Source organism: Sinocyclocheilus anshuiensis, unplaced genomic scaffold (genome assembly GCF_001515605.1).
Source record: "Sinocyclocheilus anshuiensis isolate Anshui unplaced genomic scaffold, SAMN03320099.WGS_v1.1 scaffold306, whole genome shotgun sequence".
In the NCBI taxonomy this organism is placed as follows: domain Eukaryota; kingdom Metazoa; phylum Chordata; class Actinopteri; order Cypriniformes; family Cyprinidae; genus Sinocyclocheilus; species Sinocyclocheilus anshuiensis.
In genome coordinates this window covers 695499-701083 of record NW_015544175.1, presented here as the reverse complement: position 1 = coordinate 701083, position 5585 = coordinate 695499, and the positions used below count along the sequence as shown (strand labels likewise).

General features: G+C 35.2%; 1 pseudogene; it reads left to right on the top strand.

Moving 5' to 3' along the window:
• Window positions 1-3186, top strand: part of LOC107696076 (androglobin-like) — a 46903-nt pseudogene extending 43717 nt beyond the window's left edge.
• Window positions 3187-5585: the final 2399 nt, after the last annotated feature.

Here is a 5585-nt window from a genome sequence, read left to right as displayed (position 1 = left end):
GAGAGAGAGAGAGCGAGAGAGAGCGCGAGAGAGAGAGAGAGAGGGGGATCACATCACAAACACATACCAGCTTCATCACTGTCTGTCACGCGACTGTTCCCCTTTCGGGCTCTGTCTTTACATTTATTTTGAAAGATGAAGCTCGCGATTATGGTAAGGGGCGTTACATTTCCGACGAGTGCTTGCGGTGTTCGGCCAATCACAATGCACTGGGTCAGCTGGCCAATCAGAGCAGACTGCACTTGTCGGAAGGAGGGACTTTGTAGAAAACTAAGCGTTTGAGAGAGGCGGGGCATAGAGGACCTACAATAATGTACAGTATTTGAAAAATAATGTGTTTTTTGAACATTAAAGCATGTCAACATATTCTGTTACACCAAATACACAAAATAATGATATTTAAAAAAGCATCATATGACCCCTTTAATGTCAGTATCGAGTCCCACCATATGTTTAACATTCGCCCCCATATTCATTTGCAGAAAGAGCTTCTCTCATGAATATTGTTCATTGTGCTTCACAGAAGTGCAAATTTCTCTCCCACAGTTTTTTTTTGGATGGATTAAGATATGTTTTAATTTAAACATTTGAGGTCTCTGAGGTTAAGCTCTAATACAGTTTCTCTTTGTCAGAAAGAGACTTCATATTTGCACATTTAATAGGATGAGTTGTAAGCATACAGTAAACTACTGTTCAAAAGTTTGAGGTCAGTTTTTTTTTTGTAAAGAAATTTATATTTTTTGATTCAGCAAGTAAATTGATTAAGTGTGACAGTAAAGTCAGTTATACTGTTAAAAAGATTTCTATTTTAAATAAATGCTGTTCTTTTGAACCTTATATTTATGAAAGAATGAAAAAATCTTGAAAGAAATGTATCATTGTTTCCACAAAATTATTAAGCAACTGTTTTCAGCATTGATAATAGTAAGAAATGTTTCTTGAGCACCAAAATGTCATATTAAAATGATTTCTGAAGGATCATGTGACACTGAAGACTGGAGTAATGCCTGTTGAAAATTCAGGCTTGACATAAGAGGAATAAATTACATTTTAAAGTATATTTAACAAGAAAATTTTTATTTTAAATTGTAATGATATTTTATTACATTACTGTTTTTACTGTATTTTTGGTCAAATAAATGGTGTTTAAGAAACTTCTTTTAAAAACTTTTTAAAAATCTTACCGACCCCAAACTTTTGAATGGTAGTGTAAATGTCAGCTTGTTTGTTTGTGTGTGCAGAGTTTGGATGTGAGTAAGCCCCACTGGACCTTGCGTGTGGTGAGTGACCACAGTGAGGCAGAAAGTATAGAGGTGAAGAAAGACACTGAGAAACTAGAGGAGATCAGAGCCATGAAACTGGCCTGGGAAGCAGCTGAGCCTGGCAGAGCAGCAAAGGTACCACATAACTGGCAAGGTAAAAGTAAATCTGCTCTGTGTGCTGAAACAATCCTGCATGTGTAACTGATTGGTTTGGTTTGAAGGCTTATCAGACCCAGCTGCGTTATCTCACAGAGCTGCAAGGACGTGCAGAGAATAAAGAGTGGCCGAGACAGGTTATACACAAAAATACACACAGTCAGATTGTTTAATACAGTTTTATTTGGGCTTGTTTAGTACATGGCCTGATATTTTTAATGTTGTATTTTGTAGACACTCAACCTCAGTCCCAACAGAGTGGAGAGTTCATGCAGAACACTGACAAAAATTATATTGATTATACACCATTTATCAGGTACAACACATACACACATGTAATTATTTCCTGTGATGGCACAGTTGAATTACTCCAGCTGTTACTCCAGTGTCACATGATTCTTCTGATGTCATTCTAATGCTGATTTGGTGCTTAGAAAACAATTCTTATTATTATCCATGTTGAAAACGGTTGTGCTGCTTATTATTTTGTGGAAACTGTGGTACTTTTTTCCAGGATTCTTTGATGAATAGAATCAAAAGAGCATTTATTTGAAATAAAACATTTTAACCACGTACAACAAACAAAATACAACATACAACGTATTTCAAAGTATTTTTTATTAATTTAATGCCTCCTTGCTGAAAAAAAAAAATATATATTTTTTTTAAATACAGACCCCAAAGTTTTGAACGGTAGTGTATACATATTCTTCTCTTTCACTCATTGTTTAACTCTCTTTTTGTTTGAAGGAAGTCTTTGCCGCAGCCTCATCTGAAGGATGAAGTGTTAGAGGAGGGAACGCTCTGAGAAGTTCCAAAGTTTCCGTCTGATCTGGGACAATATTCTGGAACAGCGTAAACAGGAAAAGATTGCACGTAAGGAAATGATGAAATGACAGTTGGCGACTTACATTGGCTTTCAGGTTTGTGATGTATTGATACTATAATTGCAGTTTACACCACACAAAATAGTTCCCTTTCGATACTTCACTCGTACTGCGTCTTGCTTAAGACGCATATGGGAAAAAGCCTTTTTTCTCCTGAACTGAAGCCTATTTCATTCACGCAGTGAAACTGCACGGCCATTGGTTCGTGCAGGACTTTAAAAACGAACCAGTGGCACGGCAGCGGAGCTGCACGAGCCTATGGCGACGAAGCCCGCCAGAATGGGCGGGGCATCTGGCTATATAAGCGGGCGCTCGCCACAGGATTCTCAGATTTCTTCTCCTTCAGCGATGACTCTACGTCTCAAGCTGATCCGAAGCCGCTCACCGTTGACACGCTTTCACAGCTGGAACTGGGACCTCTCAGCTCGGCTGACCTGCTTCTCCGCACGAACCAATGGCCGTGCAGTTTCACTGCGTGAATGAAATAGGCTTCAGTTCAGGAGAAAAAAGGCTTTTTCCCATATGCGTCTTAAGCAAGACGCAGTACTCGTTCCCGTATCTCAGGGAACCGAGGTTACGTTAGTAACCGAGTACGTTTTTTATTGTTAGTATTTGTACCATAGTAGTGCAGTCATTTTATTAAATATAGTTTTTTTTTATGGTGCTGAAAGAAAAAAAAGAAAAAAGGACTTGTTTTCCTGTTATAGGACACAGTGGATGCATATCGGCAAAATATGCTGCAGGCTTCCCACATCCTAAAGGAGCAGTCACATAAGAAAATAGAAGATCCACCTATGGAAACAGTCGAACAGGTTGAGCATGAGAAAAACCCTACTGTGGTCCAGTCAAGTGGACATAAGTGTGGGGGCAAGAGGAAGTGATCTGAACGGCCAAAACTTCATAGCAGTAAAATAGTCAGTCACTCAGTCTAATATTGCTCTTCATTTTATTAAGAATATTGCATTGTCTGTCCTTTTTAAAAATATATTGCGATAAGATTTCCTTTGTAACAAGTAAATCCAGTTTTTTAAGATTTGCATGCAGAGTCAACTTTCACTGTCAGGTTGTCTTCCTATGTGATTTTTTATTTAAATGGTTACTGTCAGGATTGATTTGAGCAGCTCTGAAGGACAGCCTGTCTCATAGTGGTGGATATTGTTTTTCAGAAGACACGGCAAGAGTAGTTCCGGAATATTATTTTTCCTACATTCACGCTTATTTCTAAATCCCAATTTATTACATACTTTACATATGAAATTTAATTTAAATTAATTAGATCCTTGTATGGGTTCCAAGATTTTTTTCTAGTTAAAAAAGCTTATTTATATATTCTACCAAACAGCAACCATGAGATATCGGTCAATACCAACCTACAACACGTAACAACCTACATGCTACATAAAATGAGTGCTGGAACTGAACCGTAAAGACAATGACAATGTAATGTGATTAAAGAAAAATCAATAAATAAACACTTTATGAATCTCCCATGTTAAATTACTTTTATTATAGGAATGGATAACTATATTAAGCTGTGATAAATGATTTATATATTGCCATTTAGCCATCATTTGAGATATTTCAAGATATGTGTTACAACAGAAACATATAAATCAATCCAATATGTTAAACATCCATCTCTGCAGTATCAAGGCCATCTGTTGGTGGTCAGGAGCTTTTAGGTACTGTCTGTAGATGACATCCATTTTGGCATCTTTTACTACAGTATATGTGTCTGTGGTTTAAGATGTGTGTTAATCACTTGATGAGCACATTTCTTTTTCCTGTGTTGGCATTTTCTATTGATATTTGAGCATTGCATATCAATGGAATCCTCCTTAAAAAAAAACAAAAACAAAACCAAAGCTAACAGACTTTAGTTATGTCACAGCCGTGAACATTTTATTACTTGCTAGTCAGTTTGAGGTGGTATAAAGTGAAGGCTCAATGTAAATAGCATTCGATTGGACAAAATTGCATATGCAGGATGTATGCACTATGCCAGAATAATTTTGTAAAAAATACAGAAAAACTGTAAACACATTTACGGCCAAAAACTGTAAATTTTACAGTATAAAACTGATTTACAAACAAGAACATTTGTATGTAAACCAGTAAATTCAACAACGCACACTGCTATTAAAATCTGTTTTGTACATTTAACATACTGACAACCACGATAATAATGCAGGTAGTAAAAGAAAAAGCCACATGAAGAATCAAAGCTCATGACAAGTAGCTTTGCCACAAGCAGAAGTATATACTAATATATAGAATGTGCACAGAGTCATTCATGCAAACACAAAACACCATCATGGTAACACACGATACTTAAATAATGCAAACAGTATAAAACTGTAATTTACAAACAAGAAAATTTGAATGTAAACCAGTAAATTCAACAATGCACACTGCTATTAAAATCTGTTTTGTACATTTAACATACTGACAACCACGATAATAATGCAGGTAGTAAAAGAAAAAGCCACATGAAGAATCAAAGCTCATGACAAGTAGCTTTGCCACAAGCAGAAGTATATACTAATATATAGAATGTGCACAGAGTCATTCATGCAAACACAAAACACCATCATGGTAACACACGATACTTAAATAATGCAATAAACTTTCATTAAAAAACAGAAGATGTAACATAAAGACCAAATGTACATAACTGATAACAAAAACTATTAAAAAACATGATTATTTAAACAAAATACTTTCAAATGTGGAGTGTCACGCAGGGAATTCTGGGAATATCAATTTACAGTTTTTTACTGTAAATTATACATTGATTTGTTATTTTTTTACTACATGAAATGTCTGGTTAGATCTTTTACAGTTTTTCCCTGTATATAGTACGGGAACTTACTGTTAACCTATTAAAACATTTCCGTAGCGTTTTTACAAAATGTTACAGTTAAAATGACACTTATTTTTTACAGTGTGGGCTTGCTTGTTTGCTTTTAATATAAAAAGTTTTTTTTGGCAAATATAAAAAGTATTTTTGGCAAATGTAAAAGCCCTTTCAAATAAAGGATATTTGTATTATTTAACATATTTAATTATTGCAGCTTTGCGTCATATTCTGAGTTGCTTTTAACTGTTTTTATTAATTTTGAGGAAAACTAAATCTGATTTTTTTGAGTGAGTGAGATGAATTAATGCATGGGGACAGGAGAGCTTTCAATCAATAAATGGTGTAAAAAAAAAAAAAAGTAACTGGCGTTACTCATTTGAAAAAGTAACTCAGATATTTTCTTGTAAATTAAAAAGTAAT